The following is a 7961-nucleotide window of genomic DNA, read 5'->3' as shown; positions in this document are numbered from 1 at the left end:
TGCTTTCTTTTCTTTTTTTAAAAAGAAAAATAATGTGATTGATATCTTTTATTTCTACTGGATCCTCTCCCTTATCTTTCCTATATAATCATTCTATATCTTTTTTTTTTTTGGACAGGACAATAAGGGTTAAGTGACTTGCCCAGGGTCACACAGTTAGTAAGTGTCAAGTGTCTGAGGCAGATTTGAATTGAGGTCCTCCTGAATACAGGGCCGGGATTCTGCTGTGCCACCTAATTTCACCCAAAATGTTTTTAAAGAAAAAGAGAAAAATAACCTCCCCATCAAAACCTAATGATACATAAAAAAAACCCTTGAAAATACACATACAGGTGTGTGTGCATACATAATACATATGAGTGTGTATGTACATATTCCTAATAAGAGAAGTAGACGTTATTATTACCATTTTACATTGGGGAAAACTGCAAGAGTCTTGCCCAGGGTCATACAGCTACTTAAGTGTGTAAGGTCAAATTTGAACTCTCATCTTCCTGACTCCAGGACCAGTGCTCTATCCACTACAACACCTTGCTTTTCCCTTTCCTAGTTTAGTTTTTAAGAATCAGATTTGTCTCATTAAAGGAATCTGGAAGAGTTTCTCAATTTCTGAGGATAATTTGTGTAATATTGGCACTATTTTTTCTTTAAGTGTTTGATATAATTTTCTTTGAATCCATTATTACCAGGAGTTTATTTTTTGGTAGTTTCTGTACAGAGACTTCCTGTTCTAAGACTGCATTTTCTATATTTTTTAGATTTCTATTTGTTTTTTGCCATGATAGATGTTCTATATTTTTGAAAACATTCTTTTATTTCTTTTATGTTCTCAGTTTTTTTCAACATATAACTATGCACAATAGATTCTTATAATGCTTTTATTTCTTCTGGTTTTCTTGTGATTTCACCTTGTTTATTTTGTCAATTTGACTTTTTGCCCACTTTTTTTGAATAGGTTGTCTAAATATTGATTTTGTTTCAAAGAACCAGCTTTTAGTTTTATTATTTCTAATAATCTTTTTAAATGCATCTAATTCTTTAATTTTTGATATCTCATCTTTGGAGGTAACATTATTTGTTGTCTTTCTAATTTTAAAAATGTATGTTCACTTCATTAATTCCCTTCTTTTATATTTTGAAATAATTTTCCCTGTGAGGATTATTTTAGCTCCATCTCAGAAATTTTGATGGGATTTTTCATCATTATAATTTTTTCACATAATTTTAACTGTTCTATGAATTTTTCTTTGATTCACTCATTATTTGGGTCATCATTGTTAAATTTCCATTTGGATCTCTGTGTTTTGTTTGTTTTTTTCTGAAATAATTGCTATAGTCTTTAAGGGATATATTGGTTATTTGTGCCTTTTTACATTTATTTGTAATGTCTCTTTGTCCCACTCTATGGTCAATTTTTGTGAAAGCTCCATGTGGAACTGAAAAATATGAAGATTCTTTAGCAATCCTACTTGGGAGATGCTTTTGTTTCTTTTCATTTTAGTTTCTCTAGCAACTTGATTTTATAATTTCACTTTTGTCTTTATGTTAGGGTTGTCCAAAACTGAGCAAATGTCATAATGTCTCCTACTATTGTTGCATTACTGTTTATATTTTCATGTAATTTTGTTAATATTTTTCCTTTTTCAATTTAGATGATAATGCATTTTCAACTTAATATTGAGAGTGATTTGTTGTTTATGTTCCTGTCAGCCTTATGTAATATCCTCATTTTTGTTGTGTTTGTTTTTGCTTTGTCTCATACTATGATTGAAACATTTTCTTTTTGTATTCACATGATCTATGGTAAAATTTGTATCAGTAACTCATTTTTATTTTCTGTATGTTCTTTTTTTTTTTTTTTTTTTAGTGAGGCAATTGGGGTTAAGTGACTTGCCCAGGGTCACACAGCTAGTAAGTGTTAAGTGTCTGAGGCCGGATTTGAACTCAGGTACTCCTCACTCCAGGGCCGGTACTCTATCCACTGTGCCACCTAGCTGCCCTCTGTATGTTCTTTTAAGTCATGTTTCTTATAAGCAATGGATTAGGAGTTGTTGGGGTTTTTTTCTTATTAAATCTGTCACTTTTGTTTAAATGGAATGTTTAGTCCATTCCCATTTATAGTTATAGAATTAAGTTTGGATTTTCTTCCATTTGTTCCTGATTTTTAAAATTAGGATTTTTTTCTTTTTGATATTTAAATACAATACTTTGTCTTTTTAGTTTATTTATTTTAATTTTTAAAAATTAATAACTTTTACCACAGGTTCTTTTTCCTTCACATTTGAGGCCTTCACTTGTTACTTAACTTGTTTATTTTTATTTCTTTCTTGTATTTATTTATCTAATTTTTTTCTATGTTAAATTATTAATTATAATTAATTTTATAATTAATTAATCACTTATCACCTCCCCTTCAACTTATTTTTTTGTTTTGATTCATTTTATTCCTTTTTTTCTAAAAAATATTTCTTTCCCACATTCTCTGTTTTAATTCTCTTACATTTCTCTTTATTTTAGAAGTTTATTTTTATTTATTTGCTTGCTTATTTTATGCTTCAGGGACAGCTAGGTGGCAAAGTGAATAAAGCACCAGCCTTGGATTCGGGAGGACCTGAGTTCAAATCCGGCCTCAGACACTTGACACTTACTAGGTGTGTGACTCTGGGCAAGTCACTTAACCCTCCTTGCCCCAAAAAAATAAAAATAAATTTTATACTTCAGTCTGTATTCAGACACCATCAGTTCTTTCTCCGGGGATGGATAGCATTCTTCATCGTGTCAGAGTTGTCTTGGATCATTGCATTGCTGAAAATAGCCAAGTCATTTGACCATCTTACAATATTGCTGTTACTTTTTACTCAGTATATTTCACTTTGTGTCAGCTCATGTAAATCCAGTCTTGTCTGAGAGCACCCTGCTCATTATTTCTTATAGCACAATGGTATTCCATTATAATCACATGACACAATTTGTTCAGTCATTTCCCAATTTTCAATTCTTTGCCACCAGCATAAGAGCTGCTATAAATGTTTTTGTACCTATAGGTCCTTTTCCTTTTTGGTTTTTATTTCTTTTTGGATATAGACCTAGTAATGGTATCATAAGGTCAAATGGTATGCGTGGTTTTATAGCCCTTTGGACATAGTTCCAAATTGTTCTCATGATGGTTAAATCAGTTTTCAACTCCACCAACAGTGCATTAATGTTTCACTTTTCCCACATTCCCTCTAATATTTGTCACTTTCCTCTTCTGTTCTATTAGCCAATCTAATATGCATGAGATAGTATCCCAGAATTGTTTTGATTTGCATCTCTCCAATCAATAGTGAGTTAGAGCATTTTTTCATGTCTTTTGATCATTTATCAATTGGGGAATGGCTCTTATTTTTATAAACTTAACTCAATTCTCTATATGTATGAAAAATGAACCCTTTATCAGAGAAACTTGCTTAATTTTTTTTCAGTTACTATTGCTAACTATATTTCCCTCCATCCTATTCTCTCCCCCCATTTATTCTACTCTCTCTCCTTTCACCCTGCCCCTCCTCAAAAGTGTTTTGCTTCTGACTACTATCTCCCCCAATTTACCCTCCCTTCTATCATACAGCACCCCTCTTATCCTCCTTTTCCCTCCTTTCCTGCAGGGTAAAATAGATTTCTATATCCAATTGAGTGTATATGTTATAGAATGTTATTTCTTGATACATGTCTGCCACTTATTTCTTCCTTTTTCCCTCTTTGTATTCATTATGGAATTGAAGCTTCTATAGTACTAATTTTGAGTTCCTTCTAAATAATTTCTATGTTATTGGTTTCCAGTGCCTTCATTTTAAAAATTGTTTACTATTTATCCTGTAAAAAGCTTATTTATACATATTTGTTTGCTTTTTTTCTCCCATTAGATTGTGAGTTCCTTAAGGGAGGGACTTTCTTTTGCCTTTCTTTGTATGCTTACTACTTAGCATAGTACTTGGCACATAGTAGGTACTTTATAAATGCTTATTGACTATCATCTCTTTTTCCTGAAAGACTAACGGAGTTATTTTCCTACCATTGTTTATCAGTGACTTAATCATTCCTTTCTATTTTCTGCCTCCTTTGACCCTTTTATGTGCCTTCTCATTTTGTAGTTTAGATTCACAAATATGCTCTTTTACCTGTATATATGAGAGGGCAGGGAAAGTTGTGAGGTTTAATCCATGGTGTTGTAGATAATTTTGTTATAAGCTCCCATTTTGTTAAGCTTTGCTTTTGTCTTTATTCAAGAGTATACTTTTAGAAAGAAATCTCTTAATGGTTTCATTTTTTAAAAAGACTTGACAAGTGTATCTTTTTCTACTTTCCCCCTTCTACTTTTAATAGTTTCTAGAGATAGGCTAATTCATTTAAATATTTGCTCTTTCCTTGGAAATCGTATTTATTTACCATTCCTGTATTTCTGTAGTTTGAGGTATTTACAAACTGAATAACCTGCTCACCTTTGGGAAGGACTTTCTGAATGCTTCTCTTTTATTGAATATTCATCTTTTAACATTTATGATGAGGCCCAGGTGTGCAGGTATATAATTTTGGATTGTATCTTGAGCTACTTTGATTTTTTTGGGAATGTATTATTCCATTGCTTTCTGTGGTTTCTGGTGGGTAACAAATAGACTTATATGCTTTATATTTCTTTTCCTTTATGCTTGAAAAATTTTCCCCTGATCACTTCCAGAATTTCTTGTTTGTCATTGCAACTGCTCAAGTTAATTACTATGTGTCTTGGAGTCTGCAGCATGGGATGCTTTTCTCAAAGTAATGTGTACATTTTAAAATTGGTGCTTTATTTTCTATATTCTGAAGTTCAAGGAAGTTTTCTTACATCATTTCTTTCATAATTATGTTCAGATTTTTTTCATTTGTTATGTTCTGGAATGTCTATGATTTTAAAGTTGTTCCTATCTATCTTTTTTTTTTTTAGGGAGGCAATTGGGATTAAGTGACTTGCCCAGGGTCACACAGCTAGTAAGTATTAAGTATCTGAGGCCAGATTTGAACTCAGGTGCTCCTGACTCCAGGGCCAGTGCTCTATCCACTGCACCACCTAGCTGCCCTGTTCCTATTTATCTTGTCTTTGAGATCATTGTGTTTTGCTTGTAGCGAATTCATGCATTATTTTAATGCTATTATTTTTTGCTTCTCATCTTCCAGATTGATAATCCAAATATACCTAAGTAAAATACAATCAATCGCCCTCTCTTTCATTTCTTTGGAAAGCCTTATGCCTGTGAATTCAAGTTTTTCTCTTCTAATTATTTCTGCTATGCAGACTATAAATTATGCCATTTGTTCCCTTTTAACTTCATGACTTTACTGACTACATTATGATAAAAATTATAATCAGTGAAGGATCTTTAAAAAAGGATTCAAACAGAAATGAAGTTTAAATAATTTATTTCTAGAGAATTGGTGAATCAATACCAAATCATAGCAGCAATACATAATTTAGTAAAGGGAAATCAAATAAAAATAATATACCAAAACTGGTGATATACAACCAAAGTGACACTAAAGGGAAAATTTCTATCTCCAAACTCTTTCATCAACAAAAGAAAAAACAGAATAAATAAATAAATAAATTGGACTTGCAACTAAAAAAATTTAAAAAAGGCAAATTTAAAAAATCCTAAATACAAAAATATAAATTCTGAAATTAAAGAAGAGGTAAACAAAACTGAAAACAATAGCAACAACAAAAAAAAATGAAACTGACAAATTAGGCACTAGTTTAAAAATTTAAGGAAACAGATAAACCATTAAGTAACCTGATTTTTAAAAGAGAGGAAAACCAAATGATATTGACAAAAGTGAAAAAAGAATTCATTATGAAAAAATAAAGGATTATGATAATTGAATTTTCCTCTTCATACCATTTTTCTTTGCTTCTTCCTAATGAACTTGTTGCAATATAATTAACGTATATATGAATGTATGTGTGTGTGTGTGTATATATATATATATATATATATATATATATATATATATATATATGCACATAAATACATAGCCACAAAGACGCTATATATACATATACATACATACATACATACATAGCCTCTTTGTGGTTGAAACAAAATTCGGCTTCCTAGAAACATTTAGGTAACAAAACAGCAAATTATAATGTATTATACTTTCTATGAATAAATAGGCATCAGGAGGAAAAGTTGGGGAAAGAACCAATCTTTTGTTGTGGCTTCCTTCTGCCTGGTGTTCCCCTCCATTTTGCCATTGAGCCAAGAACTCTTGATAGCACCATTCTCTCCAACACTTTGTTCTTCTTTGCTCCACAGTTGCTCCAACCTCTTCAATCTTCCTTTCTATCTTATAGTGTCTCCCTTTTATACAAAGAGGTTAGATCCCCACACAATGGCTCTGATTGATTCAAGGAGGGTGGACAGACCTTATTCACACTCAGTTTTTACTGTTTGATTCAATTAACAAAAAGCAAAGTATGCATCTAGTCATGGCACCAGAGACAATCCTCACCCTACAAACTCTTTCAAGTAACATTTGATTCTCTCTTATAGCCTGGATAATAGAAAGGCATTCCTTCAGCCCTTTCACAATGTCCTCTAAAATGGACACTGATTTGCACTTGGCTTATGCATAGTTGTCACTTGGCACAGGAAGAAACATAAACATACCACTCTGTAACCAGGTCACTACAAAATTCCCATTGCTCACTATGTTTGCTGGATCTGTAATCCTCTTTCCATGTTGGTTGATCTCTTGGCTGTCTTTCCTGGTCAAGGTCTGTTTTATTTGCTGGGGACTCCTTGAAGGGAGCTTAGTTTATTTGTTTTGGGCTTTCTGCCTTTGACTGGCAATTAATAGATTTTTGCCAAACTCTAATGCAAACAGAAGTTTCTCCCACTCTGAGCATCTCAAGCAAGAATACAATTAAAAGGAAACTTTTATCTAATTCATTCCATTCTTTTCTTTTCCTTCTGATAATTTAAATACTTCTCAACTTCCCTAGTTTTCAAACTTTTTCTTGAATCTGAACCAATGCTCTTTGTAGTACAGGGTGGGCCAAAATCACAAAGTCACAAAGGGGTTTCAATATTTAATAACTCCTTTATTTTTTGTTTTTAATTTATAATACCATACTATTACAAACAGTATATATAGAGGGAATTATATGTATGTGTATAATGAAATAAAGAAAAAAATTTCAAAAAGTTATTAAAACATCAGACTCTTTCATGACTTTTGACCCACCCTGTACATGTGAACATCATAATTAATATCTCTTTAGTACTGAAACATTTATAAAATGATTTCTGTATAAAACCCAAAGTATTACACTAATTTTATGATGTAAATAATTTAAAGAGGCTGACTGGACCATGTTATCCAGCCAGAAAATGTTAGAGGTGGGTGAGTTACTTTAGATTCATGGTAAGAAACAAACAAATAAAAAATCCACCACCATGCTCGCTTCAGCAGCACATATACTAAAATTGGAATGATACAGAGAAGATTAGCATGGCCCCTGAGCAAGGATGACATGCAAATTTGTGAAGCGTTCCATATTAAAAAAAAAAATCCACCACCAACAACAATTTATGTAAACATTGCTCAGTGTTCTAGAAGCTAGATGGCATGGTGGATAGCGTGCTGGGTCTAGAGTCAGGAAGTCCTGACTTTAAATCTGCACTCAGATACTTCATTGACTATATGATCTCAGGCAAGTCACTTAACATGCATTTACTTTATTTTATTTGGGGGGGGCAGAGGAATGAGGGTTAAGTGACTCACCCAGGGTCACACAGCTAGTAAATGTCACCTAGCTGCCCCCCCTCCATTTACTTTAATGTCATCAACTGTAAAGTGGGGACAATTATAACACCTCAGTTGCAGGGTAGTTATGAGTATCAAACGAAATATGATATTTGTAAAGTGCATAACACAATGACTAC

General features: G+C 32.4%; 1 non-coding gene across 1 annotated transcript; it reads left to right on the top strand.

Moving 5' to 3' along the window:
- The first annotated feature begins 7472 nt into the window (after positions 1–7472).
- Positions 7473–7579, top strand: LOC122744854. The gene has a single exon (XR_006355194.1). It is a non-coding gene; the product is annotated as a U6 spliceosomal RNA (small nuclear RNA).
- Positions 7580–7961: the final 382 nt, after the last annotated feature.

This window comes from Dromiciops gliroides, chromosome 2, assembly GCF_019393635.1.
Source record: "Dromiciops gliroides isolate mDroGli1 chromosome 2, mDroGli1.pri, whole genome shotgun sequence".
Classification (NCBI taxonomy): domain Eukaryota; kingdom Metazoa; phylum Chordata; class Mammalia; order Microbiotheria; family Microbiotheriidae; genus Dromiciops; species Dromiciops gliroides.
Note: the sequence above shows the minus strand (reverse complement) of the source record. Positions and strands in the feature narration are given on the sequence as shown.